Genomic DNA, 27,116 nt, shown 5'->3' with positions numbered 1-27,116 from the left:
TATACTTGGAATTGAGGGGAAAATTTAGACGTTTTGAAAAAGAAAAAATTAACGCGCATCTAATATAAGCTTACTAGCGCAGTCTCTAGCGCAGTCTATAAAAGTAAAATACAGGTAGGCCTACTAGATGCTGTGCAGGCAAAATTGACTTTAGAATATTTTCAAGTTTGTTTAGTATACTTTGGTGATAGGCCCTATTTGCTCTAAATGCGAAGGTCCTTAAAAATGCTCCATTTGCTCAAATTGAACGTTGTGTTAGCAGTGCCGAGATCCAGCAAAAGTTGAAGCAAAAAGAAAAAATATAATAATAACAATGAAAAGCAAGTTATAATTACCTTTTTGTTATAATTTATTCTCAATCAATAATCAATAATATTATATCTAAACGAAAAATCAAAAGATATGCGATAACTGGGAAGCAGAGTAAAACACCAGCGCGCTTCATGTGACCGGATGTACCGAGATGTGACCCAGTATTCACTGCGGGTTTTCTTTGACCTACTTAGTCAGGCGGAGCGGGAAAATTTTACACGTTATAAAATAACGTTATACTAAGGCCAAGATATATTTATGGGTTACCATAAAAGTTTGATCTGAAGCAGTGGGACATTCCACGATTCCAGCATCCTTTTAAATGCATGCAAACACATTCTTGATGACAGAAGGGTGAGTACTTTGTTACAGTGATCTGGTACCGGAAGTCTTGGGATTGAAGCGACAGTTGGGCGGGGTTTTTGAGAGAGAGAGAGGGAGGAGAGAGAGAGGAAGGAGCTGCAGATACAAGAGCTAGAGGATAGATAAAGGGAGTGTTATAAGTGTTATTCAGTAGATCTGGATTCCTGGAAATATCTGAGGTAAAACGTATATTGTCATTTTAACTCTAAGTCAGAGTTAAAATGACAATCTATCTAGCTAGAGACATATCTGTGAATATCCATAAAAATCTATCAGTCGCCCTGGTAGAGGGTAGGGTTTCTATATGTTGTCTTAAAAAGTTATTTGTGGGGATTTTTGCAGTGTTCACTTCGTCCTATCAGGGTGCTTTATATTAGCCATAGCCCTCCAACTGGAGTGAAGTAATGACTTTGTATGTTAGGAATTCATACATACCCCAGTATGTAGCCAAGTATAACATCACATTATTACAATGTTACATCTGGACTGCACCATTCCTGCATTGAATATAGTGTTGTGACACATTTTGAGGCATGCCGGGCGGCTTAAGATGCAAAGTCACATCAAATGTCCCTCTAAATTTAGCTGAAATTGCCAATATAAAATGATGACAATTTTAAGTTTGATTTTTTTTTACATGAAGTCATGGCAAAACATCAGATGCATATTAGCAATTTTTTTAAAGTACAAATTTCTGTGAATATGAGGAAGCTGCCAAGTTTGACTTTGCCCCGGACCACTGCCAGTTTAGACATGCAAACAAACAGCCCTTTTTGACGGGAAAAGGTTCCCTCTGGGTAAGTTTTCATTTAGGTACACACTGGTTTCATGGTAAAAGGTCCACTTTTTTTAGGAAAAAAACTTTTGAAATAGCTGGCTACAGGCCTTTTGAATGTTTATAATGAGTGTTTCTCTTTTTTGTTTTTTCAGCTCAGGCACACAGTTTGACAGAGTGGTCAAATCTGAAAATGCAGTGATTCTCAATGAGATACCAGAGAAAACCCTGACTGAGCCAACACTAATCAAACTTGGAGGGAGAATCTCAACAGGAGATTGGAATCAGCAATCTATACAGAAAAGATGAGGACATTGAACCATACTGGGACATGAGAGAAGAATTTAGTATTATTGAAGCACACAAACCATTAGTACCCATGTTTAACAAAGCACAAGCAAAATTACCACTGAGAATAAAGAAATGGGTGATGGACTTACAAGGTGTTGACTATGAAGTGGTATATGAGCCAGGAAAGAATGATGCAGACCCAGATTATCTCTCCAGATGCCCACTGCCACAAATACAGAGAAGATGATCAGATAAATGGTCAAATCTGAAAATGCAGAAAACGCTCACTGACCCAACACTAATCAAACTTGGAGGGAGAATACACTCATTATACGTGACTATGTTTTAGTTTAAAAACAGAACAAAAGAAACAAACTCTCAACACCATATGAACTGATTTTCTATATCGTCATGGAAATGCATGGTTCTCAAGTTACTGCCAGAAGAGTTACAGACAGAAGAACAATCTGCAGAGACGCAAGTCAATTCAAACTGTGTTACAATGTCGTGAACACAACAGATGATGTAATGAAAATTCCAGCAGACTCGTATTTGAAAGAAAACACAAATGAGATGAGAAGACAAGATGATGCATGTGAATTGCAACTTAGTGATATATTACAGTGAAAAGTGACATTGCAGCAACAGACAGACAGAATATTCCAAACTTAAATGATATTGCATTAAATACAGAGAATTCAGTTGATGAGAAGATGACACAGCAAGAGAAAAACAGTGATCATATTGAAGAACCAATTTACACCAGACCAAAGAGAACAATCAGACAACCTGGTTACTTAAAAGATTATGTATTAAAGAGACAGTTCAATCAGTTATGTGTAATCAGGATGAAGACGGATTGCTGTCCTGAAAAAAAGTAATCTGAGATAATTTCTATGTAATCAGGATGAAGGAGGATCGCTGTCCTGAAAAAAAAGTAATCTTAGATAATTGATATTTAATCAGGATGAAGGCAGATCACTGTCCAGAAAAAAAGTAATGTGAGATAAATTATATTCAATCAGGATGAAGGCGGATCGCTGTCCTGAAAAAAGTAATCTGAGATAATTTATATTAAATCAGGATGAAGGTGGATCGCTGTCCTGAAAAAAGTTATCTGAGATAGTTTGTATTAAATCAAGATGAAAGCGGATCGCTGTCCTGAAAAAAGTAATCTGAGATAATTTATATTAAATCAGGATGAAGGCGGATCGCTGTCCTGAAAAAAGTAATCTGACATAATTTATATTAAATCAGGATGAAGGTGGATCGCTGTCCTGAAAAAAGTAATCTGAGATAATAAGTAATCAAAAATACATTTTAAACTTGTCTTGGTCCAGTTGCCACAACTATGATTTCTGTCGTATTAGGTGGACATTCGGCAGTATATTGTAGGTATAATATTCTGCTGACTCTTGTGGACTGTCAGGGTTCTGTCTTTTTATTAAGATAATTTATGTCACTTCATTAATATAATCTTTTGTCTCTTTTTCCAGCTCCAGTCTCCATACAGCATGGTGTCTTCTAGGTGAACTGACTTTACCTGGCTGGACATGGGGACATGTATTGTTAATATGAAATAGACAGGAACTGGCAGTTGCAGGAATATCCCTTCATCTCACACAGTTGAACAAGACACAGCAAGTTTCAGGATGAATGGGTTGTGAAGAGCCAGAGACAGGACAGCCATGGTAAACAGGGAACTGGACTTCTTGCAGGTTGTACACAAAATGAACAGTTGATTTTGTTTTTCAAGTAACAGTGGGTATAATTGGCCTTCTTTCTTACCTCTGTAGAGACACAAGGCCAGTTACATGTATCACAAGATTTGGCTTTGAATGATTTTTTTAATGTGATTGAAAAGCATGGGCTTTTATAATTATCCACACTTCTTTATTATTAAAAAATTAGAATTGTAATGTGCATTGTAGCATGCTTGATCCACACATCTCATTTGTAAACAATGTTTTTTTTTTATTTTAGCCAATTAACTTATATGCACAAAACATATACAAATAAATACTTCAATTAAAATGTTGTTCATGGCATGTGCTTTAAACATAGTGGCTGAAAGTCATGTTTTTGGCTGGTTGAAGCACTCCATTTTTATGTACAGACACAGATGTGTCTGTACATATTGCCATCACCTGCGTCTGTCGTCGCCGTCGCCGTCGCCGGCGCCGTGCACTTTCCTTGTAAACACGATAAGTGGAGGGCAGTTTTACTTTTTGGGTTTATAGTTACAGAGCTGATGAATATTCATAAAACGCAGGTCAAGTTCGAAAATCAGCATGATCGGGCCATTATTGTAGAAGTTATGCTGTTTTTTCACTTTTCAACATATATGCAACCCTGTAAACACATTTTAAGGAAAACCGTTAGGCCTGTTGTCATGAAACTCACAGGAGTAATCAATCTTACTAAAACGCAGGTCAAGTTTGAAAATCGGCATGATAGGGCCACTATTTTAGTAGTTATGCTGTTTTTTCATTTTTCAGCATATATGCAACACTGTAAACACAATATAAGAAGAACAGATAGGCCAATTGTCATTAAACTCACAGGAGTGGTCAATCTTACTAAAACGCAGGTTGAGTTCGAAAATGAGCATAATCGGGCCATTATTTTAGAAGTTATGCTGTTTTTTCACATTTCCTCAGATTTCCTCAGATTTCATTCTTAGGCATGTTAATAGCCTTATTATTTAAGTAATAAGATACGTAAAAGTGTTTGTTTGACATTTCCTGCATCTTTACAACATTGTTAGTTGATTATGTAAAAATGATGGTAAACTTGTTATCGTGTATTGTGTAATAAAGTGTCAAAAATGGAAATAAACTCATATCATTGCAGTTTGTCAGATTCAATCATTCACTATGTTCAGAATCTCAGAATGGAAGAAATTGGACATTTAACACTGTTCTATTGATATTTTTCACATCTCATCAATTTTCTTAGTTGATCTTATAAAAATGGCAGTAACCTTTTAATTTTATTTTATGTTAAAAAAGTGTTAAAAATGGAAATAAACCCATTTCAGAACAGTGCAGTCTTGTTTACATTTTGGCATTTTTAAGGTGTGACTTTGAAGTTCCATCGGCCTAAAAACCTTTGTTAGTCACGTTTACTATTTGTCCATGATACTAATATTTTATTATTAAAAATTGATGGTTATTATGCTGTTAAACATTATGTAATATTGCATCAAAATTTGAAAAAAACCTATTTTGGGCACTGCTCCCAAGATGACCATTTAAGAAAAACCATGTCACTTACTGTTCTCAAACAGTACAGTTAGTATGTACAGATGTGTCTGTACATATTGCCATCACCTGCGTCTGTCGTCGCCGTCGTTGCCATCACTGTCGCTGTCGCCGGCGCCGTGCACTTTCATTGTAAACACGATAAGTGGAAGGCAGTTTTACTTTTCGAAAATCAGCATGATCGGGCCATTAATGTAGAAGTTATGCTGTTTTTTCACTTTTCAGCATATATGCAACACTGTAAACACATTTCAAGGAAAACCGATAAGCTTTTTGTCTTGAAACTCACAGGAGTAATCGATCTTACTATAACGCAGGTCAAGTTCGAAAATCGGCATGATTGGGCCACTATTTTAGTAGTTATGCTTTTTTTTTCACTTTTCAGCATATATGCAACACTGTAAACACAATATAAGAAAAACAGATAGGCCAATTGTCATTAATTCACAGGAGATGATTATGTAAAAATGATGTTAAACTTGTTATTGTGTATTGTGTAATAAAGTTTCAAAAATGGAAATAAACTCATATCATTGCAGTTTGTCAGATTCAATCATTCACTATGTTCAGAATCTCAGAATGGAAGAGATTGGACATTTAACACTGCTCTGTTGATATTTTTCCCATCTCATCAATTTTCTTAGTTGATCATATAAAAAGGGCAGAAAACTGTTAATTTTGTTTTATGTTAAAAATTGTTAAAAATGGAAAAAAAAACATTTCAGAACAGTGCTGTCTCGTTTACATTTTGGCATTTTCAAGTTGTGACTTTGAAGTTCCATGGGCCTGAAGACCTTTGCTAGTCACATTTTCTGAATATCCATAATACTAATATTTTATTATTAAAGTTGATGGTCATTATGCTGTTAAACATTATGTAATATTGCATCAAAATTTGAAAAAAAAACTATTTTGGGCACTGCTCCCATGATGACCATTTAAGAAAAACCATGTCATTTACTGTTCTCAAACTTACAGGAAAGAAACATGGGACTAAAATACAGCTTCAGTAGGAAATACAGTCTGTTTGGTAATTCTTACTGCCAGTCAAACAGTTATTTTGTGAAAATTTAATTTTTCACATATTGGCATTTTCAAGGTGTGACTTTGAAGTTCCACGGGCTTGAAGACCCATGCTAGTCACATTTTCTGAAAATCCATGATATGTATATTTTATTATTAAAAATTGACGGTCATTATGCTGTTAACCATTATGTAATATTGCATCAGAATAGAAGAAAACACAATTTTGGGTGCTGCTGCCATGATGACCATTATGGGAAAACCATGTTACTTATGATTGCCAAACTTTCAAAAAAGAAATACGGGACTAAAATGCAGTCTGAGTTGGCAAAGCAGTCTAAGTGACTTCTTTTTCTGGAAGTTATACATTTTCAAAGTGTAAACTTGTCACATATTTCAATTACATTGGTATTACCTGTTGAGGATAATTAAAATTTGATGTTGAATTTGCAGTTTAACATAATGTATTTTTGCATCAGAATTGACAGTAGCCTATTTTGTGCATAGTTATTTCCTGTTTTTTGTCTGTACATTTGACAGCTTTGCTGCCTTGTATTAGCTTCTGATCATCAGTGGTCAAGTGGTTAAATGCCTTGTTTAATGACTGTTTATATCGTTTCTAGTTTACACACGTTTTGTCTCCATAGTGACCTGCTTGATGTGGTCAGTTTGGGATGAAGTTCATTGGACCAAAGTGGAGCAGTGGTCATTACTTTCCTTGGATGACCCATTGTCATGACAGTAACTGGACTGCTTGCAGGTGGTACACTAAACTTTTTGTTTCCTCTTAGAATAATTTTGTTATGATTTAGAATTTTAATTTGTAATTTCCTTAAAGCACTCTCCTGTCAAAAGACAATAGGTCGCGCCATGCTTTATTTCGTGTAAAGTCATGTCATCCACGAATGCGTTCCATGCACCAATGCACAGGGTTAATTACTCGTGCTTTAAGCCAGATAAAGCACTCGGCTCGCCAATTATCTGCTATATCTCTCGTAAAGCTCAGCGCCTCGTACTTTATCTATACCATAGTGACTTCTCTCAAACTACTCCTTGGAAAATGTCTTTCAATTAGTCACAGCAAATTGATAGAATTATCCCAGGTTTTTACCATTGTGAGGTATTTTGTGTTGGAATTTCACAATAATTCCCACAGATTTGGCAGAATTCTGTTTATTTAACTGTGTTCAATCTGAGATTGGGCTGGGCTCGGAATCTCGAAAGGTTCGCTATGTTGCGCACGCGCTATAGCATAGCTAGCGTGCGCTATTTGCTAGTGTGATTGCACCCACCTGCTATCTCGAAGCCTTAGCAGACGCAACGCAATTATAACCTCAAACTCTACTCATATTCGATTGCCGCATAAAGTGAAGACGTCATAACACAATTACACAAAATGCAATTTTTTTCACCATGACGCAAATCAAGAGGTTGTTTTTATTTATAGGAATATCATAATTACAAATACTGATATTTGAAGTATTTGACACCAATAAAATGTCAAAAAACAATTCAATAAGCGAAGCTTGGACTGACACAATTACTGACACATTGGTGAGTAGTGTTCAGTCTCACAATAATAGACATTGAGGAAGGTGACGGTGCGACCGAATGCTTTGTTTCTGCTTTTTATGTACAGACACAGATGTGTCTGTACATATTGCCATCACCTGTGTCTGTCGTCGCCGTCGCCGTCGCCGTCGCCGATCATGTCGCCGTCGCCGTGCACTTTCAGCGTTAACACCATAAGTGGAAGACAGTTTTACTTTTTGGCTTAATATTTACAGAGCTGAGTAATATTCATAAAACGCAGGTCAAGTTTGAAAATCAGCATGATCGGGCCATTATTGTAGAATTTATGCTGTTTTTTCACTTTTTAGCATATATACAACACTGTTAACACATTTCAAGGAAAACCGATAGGCCTGTTGTCATGAAACTCACAGGAGTAATCAATCTTACTAAAACGCAGATCAAGTTCGAAAATCAGCATGATCGGGCCACTATTTTAGTAGTTATGCTGTTTTTTTCACTTTTCAGCATATGTGCAACACTGTTAACACATTTCAAGGAAAACCGATAGACCTGTTGTCATGAAACTCACAGGAGTAATTAATCTTACTAAAACGCAGGTCAAGTTCGAAAATCAGCATAATCAGGCCATTATTTTATAAGTTATGCTGTTTTTTCACATTTCCTCAGATTAAATTCTTAGGCATGTTAACAGTCTCATTATTTAACTAATAAGATTCGTAAAAGTGTTTGTTTGACATTTCCTGCATCTTTACAACATTGTTAGTTGATAATGTAAAAATGATGGTAAACTTGTTATCATGTATTATATAATAGAGTTTCAAAAATGGAAATAAACTCGTATCATTGCAGTTTGTCAGATTCATTCATTCACTATGTTCAGAATCTCAGAATGGAGGAAATTGGACATTTAACACTGTTCTATTGATATTTTTCCTATCTCATCAATTTTCTTAGTTGATCATATAAAAATGGCAGTAAATTGTTAATTTTGTTATATGTTAAAAAATTGTTAAAAATGGAAAAAAACATTTCAGGACAGTGCTGTCTTGTCTACATTTTGGCATTTTCAAGGTGTGACTTTGAAGTTCCTTGGGCCTGAAGACCTTTGCTAGGAACATTTTCTGAATATCCATGATACTAATATTTTATTATTAAAAATTGATGGTAATTATCCTGTTAAACATTATGTAATATTGCATCAAAATTTGAAGACACCCCTATTTTGGACACTGCTCCCATGATGACCATTTAAGGAAAACCATGTCACTTACTGTTCTCAAACTTACAGGAAAGAAACATGGGACTTAAATAAAGCTTCAGTGGGCAATGCAGTTTGTTTGGTAAATTTTTCTGGCAGTTCAACTTTTTTTTTTTTTTTTTTGTGAAAATTTAATTTTTCACATATTGGCATTTTCAAGGTGTGACTTAAGAACCTCCACGAGCTTGAAGACCCATGCTAATCACATTTTCTGAAAATCCATGATACGGATCTTTTATTATTAAAAACTGATGGTCATTATGCTGTTAAGCATTATGTAATATTGCATTAAAATAGAAGAAAACACAATTTTGGGTGCTGCTGCCATGATGACCATTATGGGAAAACCATGTTACTTATGATTGTCAAACTTTCAAAAAAGAAACAAAGGACTAAAATGCAGCCTGAGCTGAAAAAGCAGTCTAATTGGCTTCTTTTTCTGGAAGTTATACATTTTAGTGAAATATTCATTTTTATCATGTTGGCATATTCATTGTGGGACTCGAAGCTCCTATGGACATGAAGCCAAATGGTAATCAAATTTTGTACATGTCCATGCTATTTATAGTCAATAATCAAAAATTGGTGATAATTATTCTGTAATTTATTATGTAATGTTACATCAAAATTGACAAAAATCTTTTTGCCCTGCTACTACAAACATTATGAAAAGAAAACTGTGTTACTTATTAGTATTTTCAACTTACAAGTATGATTTGTAGGATTGGCATGCAGTTCAAATAAGAAAACCAGCTCAAATGGGTTATCATTTATTATTGAATTTAAGCAGTTTTATGTGAAATTTTCATTTTTCTCATTCTGGCATATTCAAAGTGTGAACTTAAATTCCCATGGGCCCGAAGCCTTACGCTTGTTTCACATTTCACTTACATTGGTATTACCTGTTGAGCATAATTAAAATTTGATGTTGAATTTGCAGTTAAGCATAATGTACTTTTGCATCAGAATTGACAGCCTGTTTTGTGCATTGTTATTGTCTGCTTTTGTCTGTACATTTGACAGCTTTGCTGCCTTGTTCATTTTGTGTGGAAAATGACACTTTTAAATTTATTATTATTATCAATAGACTACACAGATGAATGAAATGCACCAGAAAATATAAAATGATGTATGAAATGTTTAATTTTGAAATTTTTCTGCATAATAAAACATGACTTTGGCATTCTTCACGTGAATATTTACCGCAAGTTTTTCTATCAGAGGTACCAGTGATTCAATCAATCAAAAGCTTCCATGTTTTTGTTATATGTTTTATTATATGCTATTATGACTAGCAACCCAAACTTGCCACCATGTTTAATTACATGAAAGACACATTAAAATGACAAATTTTGCATTCACAGAGGCCTTTGCGACTAGTTTGTATCACCGCAAATAATAGCCTCGAAACTAATGGCGATTTGGACATTAGCGCACGGCCGGGATTTGCGAAGCTTTCGAGATACGGGATAGCGCACGCTAGCCATGCTAGCGCAGGCGCTCAAAATAGCGATTCTTTCGAGATAGGGGATAGCGCACGCTAGCCATGCTAGAGTGTGCGCAACATAGCGAACCTTTCGAGATTCCGAGCCCTGGTCTCAGCAGTCACAATTGTGTCCAGCAGCCTCCAAAAGGCAAAGGTCATTTTTATGTACAGACACAGATGTGTCTGTACATATTGCCATCACCTGCGTCTGTCGTCGCCGTCGCCGTCGCCGTCGCCGTGCACTTTCAGCGTTAACACCATAAGTGAAAGACAGTTTTACTTTTTGGCTTTATATTTACAGAGCTGACTAATATTCATAAAACGCAGGTCAAGTTCGAAAATCAGCATGATCGGGCCATTATTGTAGAATTTATCCTGTTTTTTCACTTTTTAGCATATATGCAACACTGTTAACACATGTCAAGGAAAACCGATAGGCCTGTTGTCATGAAACTCACAGGAGTTATCAATCTTACTAAAACGCAGATCAAGTTCGAAAATCGGCATGATCGGGCCACTATTTTAGTAGTTATGCTGTTTTATTCACTTTTCAGCATATGTGCAACACTGTTAACACATTTCAAGGAAAACCGATAGACCTGTTGTCATGAAATTCACAGGAGTAATCAATCTTACTAAAATGCAGGTCAAGTTCGAAAATCAGCATAATCGGGCCATTATTTTATAAGTTATGCTGTTTTTTCACATTTCCTCAGATTCAATTCTTCGGCATGTTAACAGTCTCATTATTTAACTAATAAGATTAGTAAAAGTGTTTGTTTGACATTTCCTGCATCTTTACAGCATTGTTAGTTGATTATGTAAAAATGATGGTAAACTTGTTATCAATTCAATTCAATTCAATTTATTTCTGTACTGGTACATAGATTGTCATGACCTTGTACAATATGATATACAAATGACGATACAATACAGTTAGTGTATTACCATCTTTATATAATGAAGATAAGTACTAGTAAAATTACTCATAAAATATTCTATCTAAGCAATGAGATGAACCTTGGTGTGATTATAAATTTACCATAAACATACTATAAACATGTTACACAAAGAGAATATGTTTTTAAAGAACTTAAAACCACCGTTACATAGCTGTTTACATGGCTGCTTGATGACATTGATAATTACGATTAATGACAATTACATAAGACATATAAGTAAATAAGTTACACAGATATAAATATTGTGCCATGTTCAGTCCCACTGCCGAGTCACTTCTCACAACAGTGGGACCATACACTGACATTTTAAGGGATATGCTAAGAGTTACCAAGCAGAGCAACCACTTCACTTCTTTTCTTAAATGATTTGATTATAAAGTTGGAGAGGGACACTAAAGTATCTTTGTTGGCACTGTTAAATACATGGCATAATTGACTGTCTGGTGGCCTTGAATCAGCTTTTAGGAATGAGGTTTTACTGAAAAAGGTGACTCGGTCTGTTTTGTACATTGGGCATTGGAATATAAAATGGTATTCATCCTGAATTACCCCTTGTGTGCACAGGCGACAGATTCTGTCGCACCTTTCAGTTTTTGGCCTGGTGTGCCGCCCAGTTTCAATGTGGAGTTTATGGTCACTAAGACGTAGTTTAGCAAGGGTTGATAAGGTGTTGTAATTTGTTATTTTATCAACATAAGTTGCCCTTTCACACTTTTGGTTAAGTATACGGAAAAGAGATAATTTACTGTTGGCATGAAGTTTGCTATTGCATATTTGGGTAAAGTGGTCAGTTTGTCTTTGTTTGAAAATTGTGGTGAAGTTTTTTGGAGGTGACTGGCTAAGCCACACATCACCAAGGCCAAATGTGAAAAGGATTTTTCGGATACCCTCAGACCATGACATACAAGCTGGTCTGAGTGTGTGGACTGCGGGTGGGACATAGGGTGTCAGCAACTTGTAACTATTTATCTCTTGTATGTATGCTTGTTTCATTAGTGTAGCATCAGACATTTGAATAATTTTACACCATAGTTTGACAGATGCAAACTGTATTTTGGTATAGAGGGGAAGGCGGCCAAGTTCAGTGTATACACCATAGTTTGATACGTTTTGATGGAGGCCAAGGATTTGTTTGCAAAATTTTAAGTGCAACTTTTCTGTAGGGCAGTTATCCGTTGACACCGAGTAGCCCCATATCTCTGAGCAATATGTAAGGATTGGGGAAATGAGGGTATCAAATAATTTCTCTTTTAAGGATGTGTTAACATTACTCTGAAGTGGAAGAGACTTGGACAGACTGAAGAATGCCTTTGTAGCACGTTGTAGGAGATTATTTTTGGTTTCTGTAAAGCTTCCTGATCGATTTAGAAGGAGACCTAGATACATGTATTTGTTGACCTCTTGGATTGGTTTTCCATACAGAAAAAATTTTTCACTGTGAGCTTTTGATTTTGAGTTGAAAATAACTATTTTAGTTTTGGTGACATTTACAGTCAGTCTCCACTTGTTACAGAAATTTTCTACTATTTCCAAACTTTGCCTTAGCCCATTGGGGGTCTTGGACATAAGAATGAGGTCATCAGCATAGAGTAAACCTTGTATTAGTATTCCATTTATATCTGGACTTGCAGCACTTTCGCTATCAATTGATCTAAGAAGGTCGTCAATAAAAATATTAAAAAGAAATGGGCTCAATGTGTCACCTTGTTTTACACCTAGTGTTGTATTAAAGGCCGGGGATATACCACTACTTGTCTTAACACATGCTTGGGAGTTTTCATACATGCTTTTAATGTTTTTGTACATAAGTCCTCTTATTCCTAGAGTACTTAGCTTGAACAGTAGTCCGTTCCTCCAAACACTATCGAATGCTTTTGAAAAGTCAATGAAACATGTGTATAATTTTTTCTTTCCTTTCATAAATTTTGTAATAATGGACTTAAATATAAAGATATTATCTGAAGTACCATGACCATGTTTAAACCCAGTTTGATGAGGTAGGGGTACCCCTTGTTGGGATGCGTGTGCTTGAATTCTGTTTAACAGGACCGAGTTGTACAGCTTTCCGAGGCAGCTTGTAATAGATATTCCCCTGTAGTTGTTAACATTTGATTCATCACCAGATTTGTGGATAGGGACTATATATGCCTTGTTCCATATTGATGGGTACTTAGCACTTTTGTATATGATATTGAACAATTTTACAATTACATCTATAAGATAATCCTTCCCTGATTTTATCATTTCGTTGGTTACCTTGTCTTCCCCTGTTGATTTGCCATTTTTCAATTTTTTTATATTGCTCATGATCTCATCAGCACTAATGTCATGGTCAAGTGCAGTTCTGTCTGGAGAATTCATTTCACTTTGCCTTAGTTTATTTTCTATTTTAAGCTTGAAGTCTTTATCAAAGTTATGTTTACTTGATTCAGTTTCCTCACAAAGACTTTTAAAATACTCATAAAATTCACTTGGTTCAATAAATTCAGTTTGTGTAGACTCCATATTTAAATCTTTAACCGCTTTCCAGAAACATTTGGGATTTGCATTTTCCATGGATTGCAACTTTTGAAGTAGGCCTTTTTTATATTCTTTTTTTGCTTTCTTACATCCTCTCTTATAACGATTGAATGTTTGGTAGTATGATGCATTGACTGAATTGTCAAAGGGTTTCTTGCTCCTAAGTTTTGCTAAGTTTTTTAAGTGGGACCTCAGAGATTTTAAGTCATTGCTGTACCATGTTGCCCTTTTCTTGTTTTTTCGAGGGTGGACTGAGGTGTATTTTCTTGATTTAAGAGCCCTTTCAGCTGCAGTTGTGAATATTTCATTTACTAAGGGTAATGCCTCTTCAGGAGAGAGAGCTTGTGACATAAAGTAATCAACCTTTTGTTTTGATTCCATGTTACCCAGGGCCTCAACAAATTTAATATGAGAATTATTTTCCCAAATGAATTTAGTTGGCTTTGGTATCAGCTGAATTGATTTTGTATGTTTGTTGTAAGTAGTTTTGCAGTACAGTTTAAGTTCAAGTAGGGCGTGGTCAGAAAATATTGACAGATCATTGACGTGAAAGTATGGGATGGTGCTGTACAAAGTGGCACTACAGATGACATAATCAACAACGCTGTTACCAGCTGGTTGATAACAAGTATATTTGCCAAGTAGATCACCTAGTTTACGGCCATTTAAGATTCTTAAATTGCAATCTTTGCATAACTCTAGCAGCTTTCCACCAAATGCATTGGATTTTTGGGAGTCCATTGAGTTTCTAGGAGGGGGTGGGTTGTATGCATCACTGAGATAATGGGCCCCAGAAATTAAGGTTAAGTCTGTGCTGTCATCTGTGATAAAGTCTGAGTTAACTTTCGTTCTGGCATTGAAATCCCCTTGGATAATTATATCACAGTTAGCTGACACAGTTGTAAGTTCAGCTTTAAGTTTATCATATGGGTCTGCATTTTCATTGATCACAGAGTTGGGGGGACTTATGTAGACTGTGACAAGGATGACATCACGCCTAAACCCAAAGTAGAATTTGCTCAATTTTAGAATCAGAATATCTTCACACTTGCTTTCTAACTTGGTAACTCCAGCAGTCACTGATTTTCTAACAAATGCTACAATCCCCCCTGAGTTTCTCTTGGCTCTCTTTGATTTTTTCCTACAACTACTGTATGATACAAAGCCTGGAATTTCTATCTTGCTATCATTATCATGTATTGTATAATAGAGTTTCAAAAATGGAAATAAACTCATTGCAGTTTGTCAGATTCATTCATTCACTATGTTCAGAAACTCAGAATGGAGGAAATTGGACATTAAACACTGTTCTATTGATATTTTTCCCATCTCATCAATTTTCTTAGTTGATCATATTTAAATGGCAGTAAATTGTTAATTTTGTTATATGTTAAAAAATTGTTAAAAATGAAAAAAAAAAAACACATTTCAGGACAGTGCTGTCTTGTCTACATTTTGGCATTTTCAAGGTGTGACTTTGAAGTTCCTTGGGCCTGAAGACCTTTGCTAGGTACATTTTCTGAATATCCATGATACTAATATTTTATTATTAAAAATTGATGGTAATTATCCTGTTAAACATTATGTAATATTGCATCAAAATTTGAAGACACCCCTATTTTGGACACTGCTCCCATGATGACCATTTAAGGAAAACCATGTCACTTACTGTTCTCAAACTTACAGGAAGAAACATGGGACTTAAATAAAGCTTCAGTGGGCAATGCAGTCTATTTGGTAAATTTTTTTGGCAGTTAATCAGTTTTTTGTGAAAGTTTAATTTTTCACATATTGGCATTTTCAAGGTGTGACTTAAGAATCTCCACCGGCTTGAAGACCCATGCTAGTCACATTTCTGAAAATCCATGATACGGATCTTTTATTAATAAAAACTGATGGTCATTATGCTGTTAAGCATTATGTAATATTGCATTAAAATAGAAGAAAACACAATTTTGGGTGCTGCTGCCATGATGACCATTATGGGAGAACCATGTTACTTATGATTGTCAATCTTTCAAAAAAGAAACAGGACTAAAATGCAGCCTGAGTTAGAAAAGCAGTCTAATTGGCTTCTTTTTCTGGAAGTTATACATTTTAGTGAAATATTCATTTTTATCATGTTGGCATATTCATTGTGGGACTCGAAGCTCCCATGGACATGAAGCCAAATGGTAATCAAATTTTCTACATGTGCATGCTATTTATAGTCAATAATCAAAAATTGGTGATAATTATTCTGTAATTTATTATGTAATGTTACATCAAAATTGACAAAAATCTTTTTGCACTGCTACTACAAACATTATGAAAAGAAAACTGTGTTACTTATTATTATTTTCAACTTACAAATATGATTTGTAGGATTGGCATGCAGTTCAAATAAGGAAGCCAGCTCAAATGGGTTATCATTTATTATTGAATTTAAGCAGTTTTATGTGAAATTTTCATTTTTCTCATTCTGGCATTTTCAAAGTGTGAACTTAAACTCCCATGGGCCTGAAGCCTTACGCTTGTTACACATTTCACTTACATTGGTAATACCTGTTGAGCATAATTAAAATTTGATGTTGAATTTGCAGTTAAGCATAATGTACTTTTGCATCAAAATTGACAGTAGCCTGTTTTGTTATTTCCTGCTTTTTGTCTGTACATTTGACAGCTTTGCTGCCTTGTTAACTTATCACAGTTCAATCACCACAACAATGATGTCTACCATATAAGGTGGGCACTTGGCAGTGTACCATAGTTTTAATATTTTTCCCAACTGGCTCTGGTGGACTGTCAGGTTTTTGTCTTTTCTTTTGTGTGTTAAGATAATTAGTGTTCCTTCACTTATACATTGCCATGTCTCTTTTTCCAGCTCTAGTCTCCATACAGCATGTTGTCTTCTAGGTGAACTGACTTTACCTGGCTGGACATGGGGGAAATGTATTTTATAAGAAGCAGACATAAAAAGGCAGCAGCAGGAACATCTACATCTCACCCAGTTGTGCAAGACACGGGATGTGGCAAGTTTTAGGATGAATGAACAGCCAGAGACAGGACAGCCATTGTAAACAGATAACTGGACCTCTTGGAAATAGTAGACAAAATGTATGGCTGTTTTTTTTTTTATTTTTTATTTCATTTTTATGTACAGACACAGATGTGTCTGTACATATTGCCATCACCTGCGTCTGTCGTCGCCGATGCCGTCGCCGATGCCGATGCCGATGCCGATGCCGTCGCCGATGCCGTGCACTTTCCTTGTAAACACGATAAGTGGAGGACAGTTTTACTTTTTGGCTTTATATTTACAGAGCTGATGAATATTCATAAAACGCAGGTCAAGTTCGAAAATCAGCATGATCGGGCCATTATTGTAGAACTTATGCTGTTTTTTCACTTTTCAGCATATATGCAACCCTGTAAACACATTTTAAGGAACACCGTTAGGCCTGTTGTCATGAAACTCACAGGAGTAATCAATCTTACTAAAACGCAGGTCAAGTTCGAAAATCGGCATGATCGGGCCATTACTTTAGAAGTTATGCTGTTTTTTCACATTTCCTCAGATTCAATTCTTAGGCATGTTAACAGTCTTATTATTTTACTAATAAGATACATAAAAGTGTTTGTTTGACATTTCCTGAATCTTTACAAAATTGTTAGTTGATTATGTAAAAATGATGGTAAACTTGTTATCGTGTATTGTGTAATAAAGTGTCAAAAATGGAAATAAACTCATATCATTGCAGTTTGTCAGATGCAATCATTCACTATGTTCAGAATCTCAGGATGGAGGAAATTGGACATTTAACACTGTTGTATTGATATTTTTCCCATCTCATCAATTTTCTTAGTTGATCGTATAAAAATGGCAGTAACCTGTTAATTTTGTTTATGTTAAAAAAATTGTTAAAAATGGAAAAAAAAACATTTCAGAACAGTGCTGTCTTGTTTACATTTTGGCATTTTCAAGTTGTGACTTTGAAGTTCCATGGGCCTGAAGACCTTTGCTAGTCACATTTTCTGAATATCCATGATACTAATATTTTATTATTAAAAATTGATGGTCATTAAGCTGTTTAACATTATGTAATATTGCATCAAAATTTGAAAAAAACTTATTTTGGGCACTGCTCCCATGATGACCATTTAAGAAAAACCATGTCACTTACTGTTCTCAAACAGTACAGTAAATATGTACAGATGTGTCTGTACATATTGCCATCACCTGCGTCTGTCGTGGCTGGCGTTGCCGTCACTGTCACTGTCACTGTCGCCGTGCACTTTCATTGTAAACGCGATAAGTGGAAGGCAGTTTTACTTTTTGGCTGTATATTTACAGAGCTGATGAATATCCATAAAACGCAGGTCAAGTCCGAAAATCAGCATGATCGGGCCATTATTGTAGAACTTATGCTGTTTTTTCACTTTTCAGCATATATGCAACACTGTAAACACATTTCAAGGAAAACCGTTAGGCCTGTTGTCATGAAACTCATAGGAGTAATCAATCTTACTATAACGCAGGTCAAGTTAGAAAATAGGCATGATCGGGCCACTATTTTAGTTATGCTTTTTTTTTTCACTTTTCAGCATATATGCAACACTGTAAACACAAAATAAGAAAAACAGATAGGCCAATTGTCAGTAAACTCACAGGAGTGGTCATTCCTGCTAAAACGCAGGTTGAGTTTAAAAATCAGCTTAATTGGGCCATTATTTTGAAGAAATGCTGTTTTTTCACATTTCCTCAGATTTAATTCTTAGGCATGTTAACATGCATGTTTCATTATTTAATTAGTAAGATAAGTAAAAGTGTTTGTTTGGCATTTCCTGCATCTTTACAACATATGTAAAAATGATGGTAAACTTGTTATCTTGTATTGTGTAATAAAGTTTCAAAAAATGGAAATAAACTCATATCATTGCAGTTTGTCAGATTCAATCATTGACATTCACTATGTTCAGAATCTCAGAATGGAAGAAATTGGACATTTAACACTGCTCTATTGATATTTTTCCCATCTCATCAATTTTTTTAGTTGATCATATAAAAACGGCAGTAAACTGTTAATTTTGTTTTATGTTAAAAATTGTTAAAAATGGAAAAAAAAAATTCAGAACAGTGCTGTCTTGTTTACATTTTGGCATTTTCAAGTTGTGACTTTGAAGTTCCATGGGCCTGAAGACCTTTGCTAGTAACATTTTCTGAATATCCATAATACTCATCATTATGCTGTTAAACATTATGTAATATTGCATCAAAATTTGAAAAAAAAAAAACTATTTTGGGCACTGCCCCCATGATGACCATTTAAGAAAAACCATGTCACTTACTGTTCTCAAACTTACAGGAAAGAAACATGGGACTAAAATACAGCTTCAGTAGGCAATGCAGTCTGTTTGGTAATTCTTACTGCCAGTTAAACAGTTTTTTTGTGAAAATTTAATTTTTCACATATTGGCATTTTCAAGGTGTAACTTTGAAGTTCCACGGGCTTGAAGACCCATGCTAGTCACATTTTCTGAAAATCCATGTATATTTTATTATTAAAAATTGACGGTCATTATGCTGTTAACCATTATGTAATATTGCATCAGAATAGAAGAAAACACAATTTTGGGTGCTCCTTGAGCATAATTAAAATTTGATGTTGAATTTGCAGTTTAACATAATGTACTTTTGCATCAGAATTGACAGTAGCCTATTTTGTGCATAGTTATTTCCTGTTTTTTGTCTGTACATTTGACAGCTTTGCTGCCTTGTTTTTTTTATATACAAGTAAGGATTGATAGGTAATTCGTTTCCCCTCTTTCCTTTGTGTAGAGACACAAAATTGTAACATTTTTTTGGGGGAGGGGGGGGGTGAAATGATATTTCAATGTGGAAAGCATGGATTATTATTATTAAAATTAATGTTTCACTGCTTTAATTGTAATGTAAGTTTAATTTTTATAGTCATTAAATAGTTTTATTAATCACACCTGTCATTTGTTAAGAATTTGAACCAGTTCGTCTTGTACACACAAAACACATAAAATGAATACTTATATTTTAATTTGATCACCATTACATATAAGCAGTATCAAATAAATATCTAGTATCGTGATGCAAAAATAATTTTGTGCATTTTACAAAAGCATCCTATATATATGAATAGTATATCATTAGATGGTTCCTAACAATAGTTTGCACTATATTACAGAGATGATCCAGTTGCATTGCAAACAGTTACACTCATTTCATCTACATTTTTAGCAAGTACACTTCTGGAATTGTGTAAAAAGCTGCTGGCAGACCAAGAGGTCAATTTCATATTAAGTGAGAGAGAGTGCTGCCAGAACCACCTAGAACAAGACTCCCAAAGATGACATGCAGATCCTGTAGAGCCAGTTATATGGAACAGTACAATTGCACAACAAATGTGGGTTCCAGGTAACACAAAGAATCCATTTCCCCCATATGCATGGAAACTATAGAGGCAGGGTATATAAAGCAAGGAGATTGTGTTAGACAATACTCTATCACTGAAGACAAATAGACACAATGGAAATGTTTAAAAGTGAATTGATATTTCAGCTCAGTCATGGTGTGTTATAATAATTTTGCCCATATGCATGGAAACTGTTACAGTACTAGTAGAGGTAGCATATACAGCAAGATTGTGGTAGACAATAAGCCATCACTGAAGAGAAAAGGGCACCAGTGAAAATGTTTAAATATGAATTTATATTTCAGGTCAGATATGATGTGTTATAGATGATCTCTGTTATTGTGAGGTCATTCGGTTGCAATTACAAATTTTATGACATATTTATTATATACAGACACTTTCAGTCTGTCTATATTCTGATCACTGTGTCTGTCCAGTGTCATTGCCATAGTCAGCACTTTGTGACACATTTGTTGTTTACCCTATAACTGATAAACTGTTTTTTGTTTTAATTTTAATTTTAATTCCTGACAGCATGATTGGATTATTTTATGATATTGTTTCATCTTTGGCAGTTTGGATATTATGCTTATGTGTCCCGAGTATATCAAATTGAAGTAGCAATATGTAGATATGTTTGTGTATTTTTGCCTGTCTTTGTCTGTGATTCTGATATTTATTTTAATTACTAAATATTGTTGTTTGTGAATTTATGAAATTATTATAAGTTCATTGTTAAATGATTTGTCAGGTGCATGACAGTAGTCAGAATGTTCATTGGTCTGATAGTTTGATGATGCCAAGATCCAATGGTTCAAAAGGTTCAATAGTCAGAATGTTCATTGGTCTGATAGTTTGATGATGCCAAGATTCAATGGTTCAAAAGGTTCAATAGTCAGAAGGTTCATTGGTCTGATAGTTTGATGATGCCAAGATCCAATGGTTCAAAAGGTTCAATAGTCAGAATGTTCATTGGTCTGATAGTTTGATGATGCCAAGATTCAATGGTTCAAAAGGTTCAATAGTCAGAAGGTTCATTGGTCTGATAGTTTGATGATGCCAAGATCCAATGGTTCAAAAGGCTTTATAATAGTCAGAAGGTTCATTGGTCTGATAGTTTGATGATGCCAAGATTCAATGGTTTAAAAGGTTCAATAGTCAGAAGGTTCATTGGTCTGATAGTTTGATGATGTCAAGATCCAATGGTTTAAAAGGTTCAATAGTCAGAAAGTTCATTGGTCTGATAGTTTGATGATGTCCCAGCTGTTCCAAAGGTTTGCTAGTCAGAAGGTTGATTAAACTAAACTTCTAAACAAAATAAGGATGAAAAGAAATTACAAGCACTGAAAATATCAAACAAAATAACTTAAAGAATTACAAAATCTTAACACAAAGAAAATGAAAAGCAAACCAATCAAGTCTATCTCACCTGTAAGTTGACGTGGCAGAAACCAGAAACGAATGTGCCACGTAAGAAAGAGGGGCATGTTATATAAAGAAACAGAGATGCATGAACACAAACAAAAAGGCACAAACACACTACTCTACACTAACACAACCACAATCCTACATACGCAACCTCATTTATATACATGTTACAATAATGATAATAAATTTTTCATCAATTGTTCTGAGGCCAAAGTGTATATAGTGTTCCGTAAATACCTGGTACAATATGGTTACAGGTTTGTTGTATAGGGGGCATGTTTGGAGAAAGTTTTTCATGTTTAATTTTGTCTTTAGGGCATATTCCATAGGGCTGAGGAGTGTTAGGCTTCATTCACATGGAAAGTCTATTTTCTAAAAATCTATTTTCTATTTGCGGTATCTTGTGATCACGGCCTGTGCCCTGAATATCCCGCGGCGTAATTACTGGCAGCGCGAGCCAGTTACTTCCAAAGCTGTAATTAATTCGCGGCTGCGCTCGGAGTGATCATAAGATACCGCAAATAGAAAATAGATTTTTAGAAAATAGACTTTCTATGAGAACGGAGTCTTAGTGTATCTGCCTGTTTCAGTGTGGAGTTTATTCCCCACTGGTGCCAAAACGACTTAGGCTTTTTCTTTTTTCATCATTGTGAACAGTGTCCAGATAGTTCCTGATACCTTCACTCCACGAGAGGTTATCATCTTTAACATTTAATTTAAAATTGACTGCAAATTGATTTGGTCAACTTTTGCCTCACATTTTCTGTGTCTGAATTAAAAAATTCTTTCTTCAATTTCAATTTTTCTTCTTCAATCTCCACCAGTCTCTTCAAACATGAAAGTTTCTCATTCTCCACATCTATCACCATGTCCATTATGGAGTCCTCTGAAAAATATGATATACATCATAAAATAGAAAAATATCAGCTGTGACACCTTTTGCTTATAGAATGCATATCAGTTTGTGTGTATATTAATTTGTGTGCTTCTTTGATGATTATTGAGAAGTAATATTAAAAAAAATTCTTACTTGTCTTCTTTGATGCCTTTCTTGGTTGTTCCTGTATTTTATCTGGGCCTTCTGAAAAAGACAGGAATTAACACAAGACATCTATTTTGCTAACAAAAAAATAATGTTAAAAAGTTGGTGATAAAAATTTCCGGTGCAGGTTTACTTCAGGTGTTTTAGGATAGCTACTGTTGGGCATTTTACCTTGGTTGAGGTGTCTTTCTTCTTCTTTGCTTTCATAGTCAGGAGCAGAGTTAGGTCTCGTTCCAGGATGTCAGGGTTGGCATTGAACGTTGGTCGGGTGCTGGAGCTTGTAAGTTCCATGTGCCTTGAAAAAAATCTTAAGCTTTGGCTTCCCAGGCCAAAGCCTCCTGGAGAAAGATGGAAAAAAAGGGGAAATAGTTTCTGAGTCACATTTACATTCATATGAGTACTTTAAACAATTTTGACAATCACAACTGTTACCACTAACTATATATAGTCAGTGACGTAACTCAGTGCTGTTTTAGTCAACTCTATGTCCCCTTTATTTGCTCTAAAGCAAGCATCAAATTCAGAATAGCAGTACATATTGCTATGCACTGAGCAAAGTGTTTTTGCATTTTGTCTCTAGTGTATTTTGTTTTTTCTGGAAACACTTGACCAGAAAATGGTGCTTTTTCTATTTGTTTTCTCAGAGCTTTAGTAAAGTGTTGTGTGTCACATGCAGCTGGGCTCGGCTGTCCCCATCAGTGGTTAAGCTTGTCTCCAATGCTGTCTTCTTCTCGTAGATTGGCTGTGCAGACTCCACTGTGCTCTGGACAAGAGACATCTTCCCCTTTACTCCGTAGCAGGTGAGCAGTATGGCAGATCTTGTTACCAGTGTAAACACCAATAACATCCTTCTGGCTGGTCACATTCTCTGCTACAGTGTACACAGTCTGAGTGGCTGGCTGGTCACATTCTCTTCTACAGTGTACACAGTCTGAGTGGCTGGCTGGTCACATTCTCTGCTACAGTGTACACAGTCTGAGTGGCTGGCTGGTCACATTCTCTTCTACAGTGTACACAGTCTGAGTGGCTGGCTGGTCACATTCTCTGCTACAGTGTACACAGTCTGAGTGGCTGGCTGGTATGGTGTTTTGTTCCCTCCACTGAACAGGCTATTATTGTATCTCCCATCTCCTTCCACTGCTATGGGCTGTCCTCCATACCCTCTGAGATCCTGAATGTGACGTAGGTTTTTACAACATTGCCCCATGTCAGCTTTGTTCAATTCTACATAGCCAGGGAATTCTTTGAAGTCTACTCTGGTTCTGACCTTGTGCGCTGTCCTTGCCAGCTGTCTGTTGATGTGGTTAGCCCACTCGGTACATCCAGTGATATATTGTTTCATCTCACTCACCTTGTGGTGTGGTTAGTTGGAAGTGCATGGTGAGCTCAGTGGTGCCGGGCGTTAAGGTATTCTAGCTTTTGGAGGCCCTGTTATGTGCCACTTTTTCGATTCCAGTTGTCATTGTTCAGGCCATTGGTGATGCTCTCTCCTTTGTCTGAGATTATCATGGTTGTAGTTGTTCTTTCTCATTTTAAGTACATGGTGATTGATTGCTGTGAAGACAGACTTATGCTCAATACTGATTATAAAATGCTATAGATATATAGTTGCATGGACATTAATGACCCCTCCATGTTCCTTAATTTTGATTGGTTTTTGTGATTTGTGCTTCGGATGTAAGCACGTAATCCCTTGGTTCCCTGATTGGTGGGGTTCTCTTTTTAGGTCGGCTACTAATTTATCTTCAGATTTGAATATTAAATAGCTTCAGCATCCTACTTTGCATTTTAGAAACACTGCCTTTATGCACAGTGATGGTATTAGTGTCAAAAGGCACTTGCATAAGTCTATATAAGAAGAAAGAGTATCCAAAATATAATTTTAAAGAATGATGTATATTAATTAAAAGCTTACTTTCAATTTAAAAAAAAAAAAAAAAAACTCAATACGCCAATGGCAGTTGAAAGCATCTTCATTATCATCATTATTGCAGGTTGAAGGTTGTGCTGTAAACATAAGATTGATAATGTTTTCACATGCTTATAACATTTTACAAAATATTACAAGTGAATATTTTCATAATTACAGTTGAATACAATGAAAAACTACAAATAGAAGATAAATTATAATTTTGGTATACTTGCCATTTTGACATGGTTATACAGTTGACAATTATACTAATGCGTTCTTGTATTTTACATTTACTGTATTTCATACTAATGGCCACATCCTACCAGGTGCTCTAGCTAATATACCGATATTTTACCTTTATTATTTATACAGAAAACTAATAAATACACTATGCAAATATATTTTGATAAGATAAACACTTACATTATGATTTCTCCGTACATCTGTAACGATACACCATACAATGTTGGACATAACGGTAAAATGCAGGAGAGACCCTACTTGTGCAAAATCCTGTAGCGTTATGACACGGTTACATTCAAAACAGGCGCACTACTCGCGCAAGTCATGAAAACTACTCACACCTTGTATATCTAAGACAAGGAATCTAGCTCTTACACCCTGTTTATCTAAAGCAAGGAATCTGGCACTTACATAACGGCCTCTTTCAATCATGAGCTCATGACTTGAGCAACGAAAATTTGAAAGTATTTTTCTTTGCTTGTAGGTTAAAAGCAGTAAAAGGTGTATCGTTCAGGATTTAAAGCGCTTTTGTAGAGTTTATAACTGATGCATTTAGGTGATACATTAATATCAGCAAATATAGTTTGTTGTGCAGTCTGTTATTCTAGTTCTAAATAAACTAAGAACGCCTCTGCATCCCCGATATCGTTCGCTAGCCAGGCGTACATGTACCCAAAACCATAATGAAATAATAAGTTTTTAATGCAAGTTGCCCAGGATGACCTTCCTTCAGTGTCTAAATGGTGTAACATAATATAACATTGCTTGGGGTACCTTTCTGCTGGCATGGTTAACAGTTTGACCCAGTATTTAATACATTTAGTCATATAAGACGCATAAAGAGGGAGTTCGTCACATTTTGATTTAAGCAGGCTACTCTTTTGCAAAAAAGGACATGAATTTGTTCAACTTTTGCGCACTGTTGAAATCCCCATATTTCTGCTGCATATATTAAAATCGGTTTCACAGTTGCATCGAACAGTTTAAAGGCTTCTTGATAATCAAAATATCCAAATAATAATCATTTGATATATATATATATATAAGTGGAGGATGGAATTATAAGATTAAATATATCAATAGTCAAGTCATCTATTCTAATGGCTTTGATTTAAAAAATTGGGCAATAACCTTCTTGTAATTTCCTGCCACGCCTTCATTTTTGCCTCATTGGTTTTGCAAACAAAAATTTCTTAGATTCCAATCACCTGTTCTCACAAAAAGATGTAAAGAAATGTATGAAAAGCAATCTCTGTGAACAAAATTTAACCAAAAAGACCATGTTTTATTTTGTGGGATAACTCTCTGGTAAACTCTGAGAATTCATTTTGAGTTTCTTAAATATCATCAAGAAAATTACAGGTAAAAATCATACTTCTCACCATTCCTTTCTCACAGTACCAATCGAAGTTATCTGTGATTTCCTTCTATAACTCCTAAAATTCATTATTAGTAATACATAGAAAACTAATTACATTATAGGCAAAAGGGTCTGTAAACTCAAAATTGAATTTGACAGGGTCAAAAGATGCTATATTGAGAACAGATTGATTTTTTTCAATTTCCTTTGCCATTGATAATAATCTGGTTTGGACTTCAAAGAAAAGTATTGTTTTGTCAATTTTGTCATTACTCCCAGAATAACCATTTTCCCCCCATTTGCAGGTTGTTTTTCTTTACTTAAAATCTTGTTGACGTTTTAAGGCTGTTGAATCCTCTTCAGTGTTCTTTTGGAATGTTTTCTTGTGGTTCATCATTTTTAACAAAATTTTAGATGGATCACAGTTGGATTTTATTATCAAAGTGCCCAAATATGCAAGTGCAACACAAAATTTTGTTTCAGTACCTTCTTCCAATTAAGCCAAATAACATAGCTCATGCCAAGAAACATAAGTCCCAAATTAAAAAAGAACAGATAAATGCAAATGCAAGTTCGTTGTACAGCACAAACTTTGGTGGAGCCTTTTTCAAGGCAAAAGCTAGCAAAGAAAAGAAAGGATGTAGCTTAAAAATGGAAAGCAAGAAAGCAACCAACATGCAATATGTAAAATTGTCAGCATCAGTTCTTGACCTTTTCTTTTTCAGCCTTGTAAGGTGTTCTGTGTTGGTGTAATCTTGGTATAACGTAGCAAGCTCTGTGATATGCTTCAACTGGCCCATCTTGCAAATGAACGCATCGTAGCATGCATCTTTGCAAATATATATCAGCTGCTTTTTTTAAATGTATCCCAGCTTACAGATATGAAAGACGTTAACTTTCCAGAAATCCCTTCTTTG

At 35.3% G+C, this 27,116-nt stretch overlaps 2 protein-coding genes across 10 annotated transcripts in view; one reads left to right on the top strand and one right to left on the bottom strand.

Annotated features, from left to right (window-relative positions):
* The window catches only part of LOC106172929 (alpha-1,6-mannosylglycoprotein 6-beta-N-acetylglucosaminyltransferase A), a 379,609-nt gene that overhangs the window by 347,749 nt on the left and 4,744 nt on the right, over positions 1–27,116 (bottom strand). The window lies entirely within an intron of this gene.
* The window catches only part of LOC106170874 (uncharacterized), a 125,643-nt gene continuing 98,957 nt past the window's right edge, over positions 431–27,116 (top strand). Inside the window, exons 1-6 of one of the 9 annotated variants that reach the window (XM_086997898.1) lie at positions 676–854; positions 1,606–2,618; positions 3,238–3,459; positions 6,675–6,787; positions 16,653–16,885; positions 20,040–21,314. The gene's annotated coding sequence lies outside the window, so the exon portion shown is untranslated. The other 8 variants (XM_086997897.1, XR_015331493.1, XM_086997902.1 and 5 more) reach the window with 8 other exon arrangements.

Source organism: Lingula anatina, chromosome 10 (assembly GCF_051362555.1).
Source record: "Lingula anatina isolate TDL-2025a chromosome 10, LinAna3.0, whole genome shotgun sequence".
Classification (NCBI taxonomy): domain Eukaryota; kingdom Metazoa; phylum Brachiopoda; class Lingulata; order Lingulida; family Lingulidae; genus Lingula; species Lingula anatina.
This window is presented reverse-complemented; position numbering and strand designations above follow the sequence as displayed.